The 7,959-nt window shown below is 37.1% G+C and overlaps 1 long non-coding RNA gene across 1 annotated transcript; it reads right to left on the reverse strand.

Moving 5' to 3' along the window:
• Positions 1-2,213: 2,213 nt before the first annotated feature.
• On the reverse strand, positions 2,214-5,665 carry LOC139125517 (uncharacterized). The gene is made up of 3 exons (XR_011550257.1): positions 5,559-5,665; positions 2,885-3,206; positions 2,214-2,293 (listed from the first exon to the last, which is right to left on the reverse strand). It is a non-coding gene; the product is annotated as an uncharacterized lncRNA (long non-coding RNA).
• Positions 5,666-7,959: the final 2,294 nt, after the last annotated feature.

Consider the following 7,959-nt stretch of genomic DNA (forward strand, 5'->3'; position numbering starts at 1 on the left):
TAATCATTCGGCTCATTCATTCAAAATAATAAAATATTTATCGGGCAATTTGAGATGACAATTGGAGAATGCACAAGGCACATTAGATACATTAATGGTAAAACACAACATGATTGTTGAAATGTCCAATGTCATACAAAGTTATTGATTTTCAAGCATTTATGCAGATACGAAGTAAAGACGTTTACGTCTGGAAATATTATTTATGAGTAGGAAACTGCTGAACACGAACTTTACAGAGGAGTAGTCTACGGACATGATAGAGACGGTGTGAGAGGATTTATGTCATAAAAATTACTGTCAGAATTATTTTAGCATGTCACATGACATATTCTCTGGTCTTTCCTGTGACACAGCATATATCATTCTTTTACTCGATGATTTGGCCAGGTTATCCTACTGAGGACTAGTTACAAATAGATTGAATATCCAACGTTAGAGGGCGCTCTCGGAGGAGCGTAGAGAGCGCACTCAGACGACGGATCTTTCAGTCTGAGCTGCAACTAGCGACTGTGAATCGGTTGCTGATAGATAGATAGATAGATAGATAGATAGATAGATAGATAGATAGATAGATAGATAGATAGATAGATAGATAGATAGATAGATAGATAGATAGATAGATTTATTGTGTATCTAGGCATCCGGCTCCTAGTACAAAGGGGTTACATTCCAGATGAAATAATAACAATTGAACAAATATTTATGGAAAAGGAAAAGAATATCGACTGAGAAAACGCCAATATGCAAGGAACAAAACGCCAATATGCAAGGAACAAAACAATATAATTTACATAATATATCAATTCTTTGTGTAAATGAAAAACCAAATCATAAATTGTACGACATTTCAGATACTTCAGGCTTTTCTTGCAGAGAACATTTTTGTTACAGTAGTGAGGATGCATTTCAATGAATATTGTCTTTATTCTCATCGTTTTGTTCAATATGATCTTGAACAAACTTAACGCTTCACATTATTTCTGCAAAGGCTGTACCTACTCGTTTAAATACAGAGATAAGCCACGTGGATAGTGTGTGAATAGATCACGTATTCACACAAACACGTCCTCGGTTGTTCAACTTATCTCATCTGTCTATGCTAAACGACACTAACCAGTCTTTCTCACCAAGCTTCTGAATTTTCCTCAAATGGGGATTTTTTAATGTTTGATGACATTGCCACCGGAACAAAGTTCTCCTTAGGTATCGAAAGCAAAATTACTACGCTCGGCTCCGCTTAATTTGATTTGTTTTGCTTTCTAGGTTGCCGGTAAACAGACTAGAATGGTCAGCTCGCCACCGTTCCATGATATGAGAATATTTCAGTCAATCTTAAACGACATTTTCCCCGTTGTAAAGGGCATTTCTCATTATTCAGCTATTTTGACTGGTTATATTAGATGCCAATCTTCTCAAGTGAGACTGGCACATTGTTTAAAATATCATTCAGTGTTGAATGACTGATTCCAAATAAACTGTGTCGCGTCGAAGCGACGTACAATCCATGATCGGCTGAATCACGGTCGAAAAGCGCATGCTCGGAGCACGGCCTCGCCATGTTTTGACTTTTGCATCAAATAAACCAGCAGTCGAGGTTGTTAGTACCAAAAGCGCAGAGCGTGAAATAGTCTGATACTATACCAACATGTTGAATCCTAAAAGCCTTCCTAAACCAAATCATCTACCGCTGTTACGTATTTGGCTGGTTTTCACTGAATTACAATAACATCGGTATCAGTCATACTGTATATATCTAGACTTGGTTCAAGTCGGTGAATTAAAAAAATTCATTTAAAATAGTTTCTCTTTTGTCTGTCCTATTTCGTACAAACCTATTCGGAATTGGGAAGCCCATGCGAAGTTTTCCCAGCCATTGAATGCATTACCTTTGAGTCTGCACAGTGTAGTGAGTTAGTTTCTCCCCTGTACAGCGTTCACCCCACTCATAGCGTCCACTCCACTCACGGGCGCGTTTCACATGAAAGCAAAATACAAATCATTGCGTTCACTCCACTCAAACATTCACAAATCACAGACTTGAACCAAGTCTATGTATATATCTTGAAGGACACGGGCAGAGAGGTAGAGACCATAATACAAAGGAAAAAAACAGGAGTCGGAGGAGACAGACCACTGTGAGAGGAATCGGAGTTAGCTTGCGAGGCATAGAAAAGAGGTGACAAATTCCGCACACGGAAAACGGAACTTACCGTTATACTCACACACGAAGTTCTGAACTTGACTACAATAAGAATTGTACCACTTGATGGTGTCCGTGCCTGATTGGATTCTGTTGGTATTTAAACACACGTGAACTTTTCTATATCATTCAAATACACGTGGTGTTCAGACGATATGAAAAGTAAGAAAGGGAATGGCGTTTGTATGGGACATGCATGATATCGATAAAGAACCATTAGTCATAATGCGTAGCAGGGTAACACTCTGAACGAAACGTGGCCGTCGGGGGTTGCAGGACAAAATTCACAAACGTATACACCCGGTAATCTTTATGGTTTATACTGATCTCTATGTAAACTTTATCCATTTTTTTGTAATGGATGACAATAGTAAGTATATAACGTGTGCCAATAATGACAATCCCACTGTTACGTTCGACACAATTGTAAAATTGCACCGTTGAGTCTAGACTTATCAGAGTCCCTCGTTTTACCACGCAGTTCCGATCTCTGCCACACGGTGACACGCCCTACACGGTGACACGCCCTACACGGTCTTCAAGTTCAAAATAAGGCTCACTGAGCTACAAGTGAGAGATAAATCAAATGCATAGAATCCTGGTGGGTACTCGACAGTCTTTGAAGTGTAACGGTTTCTGCCTCGATAGAATTGGCATTTTTTTCGAAGTAGGCAGACTTACTTGACTTTAATGCAAGTACGTTTAGAATCTCGCACTGGTCTTCCCTCTGCCCAGTTTGACCAAGTCAGTGTTTCCCCGGACTTTGTGAACAACGTCACCACATTGTTAGCGCCAAAGTTGACCTTGGCGTCAATCCAGAAACCATTTATTCCCTGCTCGATTAATCCACTTTCAACAATGACTCTTTCCACTCGTGCATTTGTAGTTTCATCTGTAATTTTGGCAAGGTGACCATTGTCCTGTCTGCATTGCTCATGTGCATCGCTCCACCTTCTCTCTGTATCATGCATGACGTATCGAATGTCGTCGTTATTACATTGAACTTGAAAAGGAAAAGATACATGAGTGATGAGGGTAAGTTATTGTTTCGTTGGGTGCACATGGAACACAGTAACTTTGCATTAGATATTAAATGTTGTAATCAATCAATGGATCAATCAATCTATCTATCTATCTATCTATCTATCTATCTATCTATCTATCTATCTATCTATCTATCTATCTATCTATCTATCTATCTATCTATCTATCTATCTATCTATCTATCTATCTATCTATCTATCTATCTATCTATCTATATCTATCTATCTATCTATCTATCTATCTATCTATCTATCTATCTATCTATCTATCTATCTATCTATCTATCTATCTATCTATCTATCTATCTATCTATCTATCTATCTATCTATCTATCTATCTATCTATCTATCTATCTATCTATAACACGATTGGAACTAATTTGGGAAAATTGGATGAGAGTAATTATTAGGAAAATGTAACGAAATCGAAATTTTTACAGCTGAAATTTTACAAAATGACAGAATAGTGTAAAATTTGAAATATTGTTCTCATCGGACAAAACAACGAAAACACAACGATTATTGCATACCTCTTTCATCGGATTCATTTTATGAAAATAAGTTCATTTTTGTGTAAATGTACTGAAGAAACGAGACAAAATGCTTAAAATTTCTCTAATTGACGAATTTTGAGTCAGGGCACTTTTGAAATGCCCCGACTTTTTCATGAATTTAAGGCTTCATAAACATAAATTGAGTCAGGGCACATTTTAAAAGACCCTGACTGATTTAACTGTAAATCAATCGAAAAGCTTCATTTTGGTCGAGAAAAAATGACAAACTGACATTATTACTAGTGTTTCAGTAATGAAGAAACTATAGACAAACTCTCATATTTTCACCCAATGTGAATATTGTTCATATGTTTTGAACAATATTGCATTAGATACTATCATGCACTGATTCTTACTCATAAGATTTCAACAGCATCGTAAATTGTGTATAAAATTTTAAAGATGGTAAGCAAATATGGTGTAAAATTAGAGAAATTTCTAAATTCTTGAGAAATTCTGCCAATCCAATTATCCCAATTTAGTTCCAATCGTGTTCTATCTATCTATCTATCTATCTATCTATCTATCTATCTATCTATCTATCTATCTATCTATCTATCTATCTATCTATCTATCTATCTATCTATCTATCTATCTATCTATCTATCTATCTATCTATCTATCTATCTATCTATCTATCTATCTATCTATCTATCTATCTATCTATCTATCTATCTATCTATCTATCTATCTATCTATCTATCTATCTATCTATCTATCTATCTATCTATCTATCTATCTATCTATCTATCTATCTATCTATCTTTCTTTCTTTCTTTCTCTTACCCACCCTTTCCGCCAGCCCTCCTACCTACCCACCTACGAACCAACCTACTTACCTACCTCCCTACATACCTACAAAGTTATCTGTATAAGTTTACACAAATTAACCTACAAATCATGTTTTAGATTTCGACTAAAAGGGATGCTATTAGTAAAAATACCTTGAGCCAAATAACCCCAAATTAAATTAAAAGTGAGAGTCGTCAGCTGTCATTTATATAAATATCATTTGGACACGGTGATCCATACGGAACTTTTAAATAATAAGCGGATCGGAGAGACACTTCAAAAATATTCCCAGGTGGTGTTTTGGGAATGATCGTTAGAGTTCGACATATCACGATCTTTTTCCTATTTTTAACCAGACGCACTCCAAAGGCGTTTTACCGTATAGATGGGTCCACTGACAGCTAGCGAAGCGCCTTGTGGCGTTCTCGCACTGAATTTCAATAATTGATAAAGTATTGTATTGTATCGTACGCTAGGCCGGTTTACATCGCGTCTGGTACTCTCTCGCTGACATGAAAAGGATGTGCATAACAAACGTTCGAGGATCGCATATATTCAGGTGCGTATACGGGCCCAGTTAACAACCATGACGTCATGAGAGAACGGACCTGATAAAAGCGAGGCTCAGCTACAGTAGATTTCCAACAAGTTTTCTAAGTTATGGTCAAAAGTTTCTTTTCCGTAAGGCAAACATTATTGAATCCCCTACGAACCTAGCGTCAACACTTTGCATTGCAAAAATGCCTACACATGTTGCCTTAACGTGATGATATTGTCTTTCGTAATGTACATCTTTTTGTTAAATTTCACTTGTAGAGGCTACGGCTAACAAACAGTTGGTTAGTTACATTCATTTGGACACACTCGTTAGAAAAAAGAATGATTATCCTTTATCGCATTTTCTCCGTCAAAAGAGCAACAGATGAACAGTATGCGAAGAATGAAATTGTTTTTATGTTCTCATACCTGACAAAACAGCAAACATCAGCAGGACCCAACAGTGAGTGTTTGTGCGATACAGCATGACGATGGATGGCCGAATACCACCAATGAAGTGTCTAACTCATCGTGTGGCGCATGGAATGTATACAATGTCCGGTATACCAAAACGAATTAAATTTGAACATTATTTTGATTGTATTAGAATTTCAAGGTTATGTACAAACAGCAACTGACAATGTAGGTTATAATCATCAACTAATAATAATCATGTTTGTCTGCATGTCTGTCTGTCTGTCTGTCTGAACGAACAGTGTCTGTTTGTCTTTTCGTTTGATTCTACTGTGTTCATAGCAAAAATGATAGTCGCACACATCAAAATATCGCACACATTTTAAAACCCGTATTCTGTCGCCAATGGTTTCACAAACCTGTTTATCTTTTCAACAATTCGTCTAAGATAAAACGTTCCCGTGATATTTTTGGCAGTCTTCCAGAACTAAAATGATATGACAAATTAAAATATACAGTGGAAGGGATTATTATTTATTAATACGGTCAGCATTGTCAGTCAGCGATATCACAGCTCGCCTTCAAGTAAAGAGAGTCAGTTTTGTGGTTTAATACTGTGTGACAAATTGTTAAAACCAAACACATGACCAGCAATAACCACAATGAAACTGCTCTTTGTGAGAAGGACGAAAGTTAGAATGTTTGGCAATTAGGCTACATTTACGTAATATAGTTTTGGTTTGCCTCCGAGGAGGTCCTGCTTCCGAAATGATGTCGACGAGCCATGAAGACGCTTGGCCAGTCCCGAGTCATCCTAATGTATGCAGGGTATCGATTCCGCATTGTTTATGAAAGGTTATTGTGAGTCGGCCCATGTTCTGGTTGACGCCCTCACAGTCGGCCTAGAGCAAGGTCGATGGGTAACCCGCTAAAGAGGCTGAGGCGTCAGGCGTGCAATTAAAATACAATATGAACGTTGACCATTTTTATCTTACCACAGTCTTGTATCAAGTCAAGGGGCGACCCTGGGCCTGAATGTGCACCAAGCAATAATGTAGACTGGCAGAAAGAGAGATCATTTAAATAGGAACGAATATTGGAAGCGTAGTGATATATTTATAAAATACACTTCACTAATTTCAGTCAAAAGATGAATCGAAGTTAATTAATTTATGTTTACTTGTAATAAAGCATCATATCTCTTGCTGCGCATGTTTCACCTATCAACGTAATTTAAACTTTTCACCCGGGAGAAAGCTAATTGTATTCTAAAGGTATGTGCTTGGTTTGTTTACTGTTTCCTAATAATTATCTTGTATTCTAATTATGTACAAGAGAGGGCAAAGGCGAGAATTTATTCAATCAAATCAGAGAATGTTTCTTTCCATATAATGAGTAAAATACAAAACAATTCGTTCTTGCTATATGCCAAATTTAAAAAGGACATTTGCTTATTTTTTCACGCTCAATCCAGCAAGAATAATAACATGATTGTTCCTCTGAATCGCTGCTTCTACTTTAGCCATACGGTTTTTGTTTTTGTTTGGAAATGACACTGTAGGTCTTTATGAGACTTTATCAGGGTCTTTATGAGGGTTGAAGCAAAATGAAAAGTGCAAATGATAGACTCGATCTAGAATACGTTTGAGAGACAATAACACTGTAGTTGTTTTACTTTCAGGGCATTTTTGTTGCGCACACTTTTACAGTTTTTGGTTTTCTTCTAGGGGCATGTGGAAATGCTCATATGTTCTGTCAGCACTGGCTGTATATGTAATGTCTCTATTATTGTGGACAGTTTGTAAAATCAAGACTCAAAGTCATCAGTAACAATGGAACAAGTGGGAGGCATTGCTGGCTCGCAACAACATTTTTAAAAATCGCTCGCCGCCTCTGTAGCTTTGCCAATACAAAGTACAATAATTTTTCCTCCGACCTTACTGTGTTTAACAGTTAACTTGGTTCATTTTTCATTTCCATTGAGCATATACATTTGATCGTTTGCGTTTTTCAGTCTTCGCCGTCGTTTTGTAGTGTATGTTTTTCCTCCTTTGTTTGTTTGCTATGTTCGTTGTTGAGGATCACTAATACATCAACAGTTGAAAATCTGAAATTCCGTAAGATTTCCGAATAAAGTCATACGCCCACTTTACTAATATCTTGAAAAATGCTTCTGTAATTTGATGGCGGTTTCCTTTTGCCGCGGAAATGGAAACGAAGAGAATTTCAGAAATCGACATCTTAGCTGATCCCCTTTTAAAAATAAACTTGTCCTTGACACAGCTTGAAGGAGCTGTAGACCATGGAAACTTTGAAAACGTACAGCTGATATCAAATGAGCGGTGACTATTTGCATAACATTTATGGCATTTCATGACACAGAATTGTGGGACTTTGACCATGGGAACCTAAGAAT

The sequence above is a fragment of the Ptychodera flava genome (genome assembly GCF_041260155.1).
Source record: "Ptychodera flava strain L36383 chromosome 3 unlocalized genomic scaffold, AS_Pfla_20210202 Scaffold_25__1_contigs__length_14229661_pilon, whole genome shotgun sequence".
Lineage (NCBI taxonomy): Eukaryota > Metazoa > Hemichordata > Enteropneusta > Ptychoderidae > Ptychodera > Ptychodera flava.